Below are 8,045 nucleotides of genomic sequence, written 5' to 3'. Positions count from 1 at the left end.
TCCCCTGCAACTATGGTCCCAAGCCCGCAGGTTCAACTACTCAGTCCCTCTGGGTAGCTGGCTGTGACCAAGCAGTGACCACCACCTTGCCCCTTGTCAGCTCTACTATACACCTGGGAATTCTGATCATTCACATAAACTTATAGGACCATTGTCTGCTGACCCTATATATGTCAAACCCAGTTTTTAACCCATACTTTAAAATACATGTGCAGGTCCAGTTATAGAAAGGGGAAATATCTGGTCAAGTCAATTTTGTTCATTGACTCCATGTTTTCATCGGGAATTTCTGGAGTACCAGGCATGGCTCTAGGTGCTGGGAATACAGGAGTGAAAAAGATGAAAACCCCAGTCTCGTGGAGTTGATACTCTAGTGAAGGACACAGATGATTAGCTCTTTTTAAAAACCAAACATGCAAATATATAATGAAAGACTGTGGCAAGTGTTCTGAAGAGAAGAACAAGGCACAATGAAAAGAATAACAGGGTAGACTTTGATTTGGGGAGTTCACACTGAGCACACTGAGGGCATGGTATTGAAGCTGAATTCTTCTCCCGGTAGCTGGGGGCAATGCTGGGGGAGGAAAGGATAACAAGAGAAGGTAGAAGTTCCCAGGCTTTCAGCATTGGCAAAATAGAGTCATTTGTTCATTTTGGTAGATGTTTGCTCTGTGGGAAGCAGACAGCATAGTGGTCTAGAGTCAGAGTCCTGGATTTGAATCCTGACCGTCCTGTTTCCACCTCCTTTGCCCCACTGACTTACGTTTTTAATGAGATAATGGATATAAAGCATTTAGTACAGCATCTGGCACACAGTCAATGTTATTGCTAACGGCTCTGAGAAGTGCCACAGCTGTGGAAGCTATTTAAGACTTGCTCTTTGCTTATAGAAACTTTTTGTTGCAGGACATTTTGTGCCCCACGGCACAGTGCCTAAGGCATTTGACAGCTAACCAGAAGGTTGGCAGTTCAAACTCACAACCACTCCACAGAAGGACCAAAAAAAAAAAAACATCTCAGATGGGGCAATCTACCGCCTCAGAAACCCAAAGAGGTCGCTATGAGTCAGAATTGACTTCACTGCAATGAATTTGGTTTTTATATATTTTTGGGAAATGCAATTCCAGCCATTGGGGCTTGAAGGGTTAATAAGACACTATGCACTGTCCACCCTAATGTTTCTTTGCCACCTTTTTCCTTGCTAATAGAATGGAATTGTGTTCAGGATTTGGCCAGAGAGCCATTGCTCTCAAAGAAAGTAGGCCAGGTTTGATCTAGAGGTGGGCCCATGACCCCCACATCCTGCCTCTGCTTTGAACATGGAGATGTAAGGATATGCTACTTGGATCTGCGGTTGCCATCTTGGGAGTGTGAAGAAGTCAATAGCATCACAGAAACACCACCAGGATCTCCAGTCATGTCAGACTGCTGAACAGCCCTGGAAGTGCCTATTCTCAGACTCCTCGTTATGCGAGAACAGTAGTCCTCCATTGGTTTAAGCTGCTTCTGATGGTTTTCTGTTACCTGCAGCCCAAAGCATTCCTCACCAATCCAGGGGTCTCAGCTCTCTGTTCAGAATTAAGAACAGACTGGTTTCTCCATTTGTATTAATACTCACTTGTTCACCTTGAGGACAATCTCTGGGCATGGCACCAGGCAACACCATACCCTTCCCCAGAGCCTGTTCCCTTTGTAAAACCATGACTCACTTCGGAGTCTTTTGCTGGCCTCACACCTTCATTCCAGAGCAGATTCCATCATCTATCACTCTTTGTCTTTCTTGTCTCTTCTGTCTATTTTTGTCCTATGTGAAATTTCCTGGGCCCTGGCCAGGACATGGTGATATTAGTACACCCTCTCCCTTAATCCTGCAGGCCCCTGTTCCTTCCCCAAAGTCACTCAGGAGAATGGGGCCAACTTAGCTTTTTCTGCTTGGCTTTTCCTGGAGAAACAGTCTCACTCCTTTGTGGGTCACAACCCTCGGAATCTCTCCTGTTCTCCTCACCATGCATGGCCCTAGAGCTTTCTGTCTGTCTCAGGTCTCAGAGGGCACTTTCAAATGAGAACTTGCAAATACATGGTAGGCATGGCAGCACCTCCTATCCACTGCCCGTGACAGACATTGCCAACCAATCATGGCAGACATTGCTAATCAATCACTGCACTCAGTTCCAGTTGGTGGGGGAGAGGAGGTAGCATCCTTGACCTCTCTAACATGGTTGGGTGGGAAAGGCAGGGATAAAGAGTGAACTCCACACTCAGCTCAAGAATATGCCCCTGGCGTCTGTCACCCTGATGCTCTCCATTAGCCATGCCTGCCCAGAATTCACCCCCTAAGGTTGACGTGGAGAGCTTTGGACAGGTTTGCACTGAGATGGGGTTGAGGTGGGTGTGAACAGGTCAGTGACTTCAGCCCCTTGGAGACATTGTACATAGGAAATTTTTTCCAAGCCTATCCTACACTGTATCCTTGACTTCCTCCAGGGCCATCTTTGGACCCTGTTTAATTCAGTTGCATGGAACAATAGTGATCACCTACTGTGTGCCAGGACCAAGGCCCATAGAAATATGAGCCAGTCCTGGAACATTCTAGAAAAAAAGACATACTAATAAGATGAGGAGCAGAATGCAGTGAATACTGCATAGGGGTCATTGAGTCATTCAGCAAATACTTATCAGGGTCCTAGTATATGCCAGACAATGTGCTAGGTGCTGGGAAAAGCATTGGTGAGCACGATAGGCCTGGTCCCTGCCCTGTGGAACCTCCAGGCCAACCTTGGAGTCAGATGTTCCACAAACAACCCAGCAAACAAATGTACAGTGCAGCTGTGGCAAGTGTTAGGAAGGAAAGAAGGACCAGCCCTGGGAGAGCTTAGTCTGGGGTCAGGGAAGAATGAACAATAAGTTAGCCAGACCAGTGTCCTCAACTGGGGCCAGTTCTGCCCCCCAGGAGACATCTGGCAATGTCTGGGATATCTTGGATTGTCATGACTGGGTGGCATTGAGTGGGTGGAGGCCAGTGATACTGCTCAACATCCCTCAATGCACAGGACAGTCCCACACAAAGAACCATCTGGTCCCAAATGTCAATAGTGCTGAGGCTACTCCAGAATTGAAGCCCCACGGCACCATCTGTGCTGGGGGAGGGCTGTGGGCCCGTCCCTTCAAAGCTCACATGCTAGCTGCAGACCTGTTGAAAGGTCCTTCACCCAAAAACTTCGGGTCAGATGACTAATGAGTCAAGAGTGTGGCCTTTATATAGCTCCAGACTGGGGAACGGTGACCAGGCTGGACTGTCATCATGCCACGTTCTTCCACAAAGGGGCTCCAACAGGCGGGGACAGCTAGTGGGAGAGGTGGGGGCAGCAGCTGCTGTTGGGAGCTAGATCTAACGGGGAGGAGGAACAATGTCCCAGAATGCCAGGCATGCCACCGAGACAGCTGGGCCCGCAGGGCAGGCAGGAGTGGGCAACTGGGCATCTGAAGGACACTGGTAAAAACCAGGAGTGCCCTGGGTGCCTCTCTCCCCCACACAGGCGACGCAGATGACCGAGGGCTAAAATATCTGGGATGAAAAGGCCACCAAAGCATTGTCTGGTTGCCTGGGGATGGAACCCCCACCCCTAGGGTCTCTGGGGATGGTGAGAGCCGGGACCAGGATCCCCAAGCCCTGGAACCAGTGAGGAAAAACGCAGATGGTAGAGTCAGACAATCTGGGTTCAAATCCCAGCTCTCCCAGCACGAGGAGTGGGACCTTGAGGAGTGACTGCTCTTCACTGATCCTCAGTTTCCTCATCTGGAAAATGGGTCTAATATTAGTACCTTGTAAAGCTGTGGTGGGGATTATGTAAGACGATGGGTACAGCCCTTGGCAACAGTGCATCGCCTGTGGGAAGTTCAAGCTAAGTGGGGCACTGACTAGTATGTTGATTTTGGGATCTCCGTTTGGCCAGGTCACGGAACAGAGGCTGGGTGGTAGCCACGGTGGGCAGGCCTGCTTCTCCCAGGGCTTACCACCAGCCCCCAAGGATCCAGCACAATCTTAGCATCACCTCCAGGACCCAACACGTGCCCACCCTAACTCAGCCAGCACACAGCCGTCAGTGAAGGCAGGCAGCAACTCCACCAATGAACTGGATCCGGTGAGTACTGCAGACCACCTGCACCCAAGATTCTCTGCGTAAGCGTCCTGAGGAGCAGGTGGGGGCTAGAGGAGGACATGAGGCTGGAAAGGCAGCCAGGAATAACAGCACACACAGAAAACAACACTCATCACGCACTCTGTGCCAAGCCCTATACAAAAGCATTTACACGCCTTAAATGGGTTACTATGCGGACGGCACCTGGAACAGTGCCTGGAACAGAGTGCATACACAACAAATGGCAGCCACTATCGTTTATCAGGGAGCTCTGGTGGCATAGTGCCTAAGGCATCTGACTGCTAACCAGAAGGCTGGTGGTTCAAACCCACAAGCCACTCCCCGGAAGGAAGGTTGGGCAATCTACTTCCATAGAGATACCACCTTGGAAACCCAAGGAGGGGTCGCTATGAGTCAGACCTGACTCGACAGCAGCGGGTTATCATTTAGCAGTGCAATTATCTGCTTTTACTTTAACAGCAGCCTTCTATGGCCAGCGTCACTGTTTCCCCAGTTGGTCAGTTGAGGAATCAGATGGTTAGGACGGTTACATCACTTGTACAGGGTCCCGCGGCCCAGAAAGTGGAGGAATTAATGTGAAACCCAGCTTTGAATCATTCCACCGTTGTGGTACATAAGGTCAAGTGACAAAAGACCTCAACTGTCTGGTCAAGAAGGGGAGATTTCCCTCTGAGGTAGTGGGGAGCCACCGAGGGTTCTAGAACACGTGCAGGTCATTACTGGAATTGGACATGGGGAAAGGGCTGGGGCGGGGGATGTGGAGGGTGGAGGTGGACAGGCAAGAAAGGGGAGGCCCCAAACTAAGTGGGATCTACTGCCGTATGCCAGTCCCAGGGCAGGGCTGGGCAGAAATGGATCTGCAAGACATTTTATTTTTAATTAACTTTTCATTGTAATTTGGGTGAAAGTTTACAGAGTAAATTGGATTTTTATTCAACGATTCATATGTATTTTATTTCGTGACACTGACCGCAATTCCCACAATGTAACAGCATTCCTCCCACTTGCTCCTTCTGGTTACCATTTCCCATTGTCCTTTCTTATCCACTCCCACCTGAGCTTTACCTCTGCGCAAATGCTGCCCTTTCATCTCTTACGTTTCTTTGTTCCAAGAAGCGCATTCCTTGGTGTGACTGCTCACCTCCCAGGCTTGTCCACTCTTTGGCTGAAAGTTGAGCCGTGGGAATTAGTCCAGCTCTGAGTCTCAAGGGTGACACAGTCCTGGGGGTTCCACGAGGAAGCCTGGTCTTTTTTTTTTTTTTTTAATGATTTTGAGATTTGTTCCATATTTTTTTTTCTTCCACTTTGTCCAGGACCTCCTATTGTGATCGCTTCCCGAGTTGTTGGCAGTGGCAGCCAGGCGCCACGAACTTTGTCACCAGTGGGGTAGAATCAAAGATGGCTGAGCATTTGGGTCTGGGTGCTGAGAAGAGTAGTGAAGTCAGCAGTTGGAAAAGGGTTGGGAAGAGGACGAGGAGGGAAAAGAAATTCATATCTGAACTTGTCATTTCTTCTAGCCTTGTCTCCCTGGACCTGGTTACCCGGCCAGCACTCCAGAAATCACAGCTAACATAACATTCATTGAGCACTTACTGGGTGCCAAGCAGTATCCCAACACTTTACACAAATGAATCACCTCATTTCAACCTCACAAGGAGGCGCTCTGGTGGCTCAGTGGTTAAGGCATTCGGCTGCTAACCAAAAGACTGGCGTTTCAAACCCATCAGCCACTCTGTAGGAGAAAGACGAGACGGTCTGCTTCCATAAAGATTTCCTTGGAAACTCCATAGAGTTCTACTTTGTCCTACAGGGTCAGTGTGAGTTGGAATTGACTTGATGGCAGTGGGTTTGGTTTTGAGGTTTTGAACCTCACAAGGTACCCCGTCGGTGCTGCCAAGCCATCTCTGGCCACAGGCCCTGTCCACCCAGCTCGCACTTTTGAAGCACTTGCTGGAGGCCGCTCCCCCTCTTGGCAGCTCTTGGTGATGCCTGGGGCCTCTGACATGAGGAGATAGGTGCTATCACTTGGTGACAGAGTCCATCAGCCACCAGGCTTGGGGCTGGCAGGGTCTGGTATGCCTTTGGTCTATCAGGAGACAGTTGAGTTCACCACCCACCTTCAAGAGACATCCTGCCCCAAGGCGAGTGGACCAGATACACCACGTCCACACAGTAAACTCTGCCAGGCTCTGCTCTAAGCATCCATCTGTTTCTAGATTAACTCTTTTAATCTACTGATACTTATATCGAGTCTTTGATCTACTTGGACAGTTTTTTATTATTTTTGTTTTCGTTGTTGAGAATCTACCCAGCAGAACATACACCGGTCCAACCGTCTTCCACATACAGTTCAGTGACATTGACTACATTCACATGTGCGACCATTCTCACCCACCTTTGACCGACTGTTCCTCCCCCATTTGAACAGTTTTATATAACAATGTGTGGACAGGGCTTTCATCATCATCCCCTTATAACGTGGGATAAAATGTCTTCGACTTGAATTCCAGAAACTAAAGAGGAAAAAGTGCCTGAAAAGGAAATGAACTAAAAACTGCCCCCAGCCAGGGCTGGATTAAAACCTTTAAAAGCCCTAAAGGTGGAGTAGATGCCAGCTCCCACCTCCTCCTATTGAATGAAAGATAAAAACCGTAGGACATCATAAAACCAGCCAAGGGCAGCCCACGTGGTTCTGGTTTTGTCCAGGGTGACTATTTTGGTCCTTTTAGAAAATATACCTAATCCTTTCCATAATAAAAAGGGCGGGTTTTTTTTTTTGTTGTTCTTGGCACCCCTGCTCTGCTGGGGCTTGGAACACGCATGTGGCGTGCCAGCTGCATGAGCCACCAGCCTCCACTGAGCCACAGACGGAAGGCCGTGCAGGCCTCACTCAACATGGGGTGGTTAGGGACCCCACAGAAAGGCCTGCCAGGCACAGTGTGGTGTGGACAACCCCAGGTCATGTGTGTGTTGTGTGTATGTTATAGCATGAATACGAAAGAGCATGTGCGTGTGCACATGCGGGTGTGGTGCATCATCAACGTGAAAAACGGAAGTGATAACATCTCCAAGATCTTAGTTCCAAACAAGATCACGGTCACAGGTCCCAGAGGTCAGGGCTTTGGTCAGCTTTTTAGGGACACAATTCAATCCCTAACAGTTTGAGAAACGGGTCTGTGAGATCCAGGAAGTCATCTTTTGGGTCCCACCTGAATCTCCTTAAGGCTTTTTGTTTCTGCTTTATGGAGTGAACCAGGACTTGGGCTTTAAAAATAACGAAATCAATACACTGTTACATTTTCACAATAGAGGATGATTGTACCACAGTGCAGCTGAACACATATTCCCATTTTCCTCAGCTTGAAGGTTGGCATGTTTGTCTTCCCTTACCCAACTGCAGCTTGCTCCTAGACTAGCAGAGTCCCATGCATGGTAGGGTTCCAACACATACCTGTTTGAGTCATTCATGTCCTTGGGATTCGGGGTCAAAATTATCCTTGCCCAAATGCAGTGTCCACCAACTGGGAGTGCATACATCTATTCTCTCTCCTGATCCCTTCTTTTAAAACTGTCAACAGGTGATTCCTTTTCATTTCCATTCAGTAAAACTGACCTTTGTCAGTGCCCAGTTCCATGAATTTTAACACACCTTGACTCGATGGCAGTGGGTTTGGCAAACTTTTTGTCTGGGTGAGGTCGGCTGAATGATGGCCACATCCTAATCCCTAGGGCAGGAGCTCTGGTAGCATAGTGCCTAAGGCACTTGACTGCTAACCAGAAGGCTGGTGGTTCAAACCCACCAGCCACTCCTCCTTGGAAGGAAGGTTGGGCAATCTACTTCCGTAGTGATACCGCCTCGGAAACCCAAGGAGGGGTCGCTGTGAG

The sequence above is a fragment of the Orycteropus afer genome, unplaced genomic scaffold (genome assembly GCF_000298275.1).
Source record: "Orycteropus afer afer isolate SDZICR_OR568_19922 unplaced genomic scaffold, OryAfe1.0 scaffold00048, whole genome shotgun sequence".
Taxonomy (NCBI): domain Eukaryota; kingdom Metazoa; phylum Chordata; class Mammalia; order Tubulidentata; family Orycteropodidae; genus Orycteropus; species Orycteropus afer.
The sequence above is the reverse complement of the archived record's forward strand: the minus strand, read 5'-3'. Positions refer to the sequence as shown.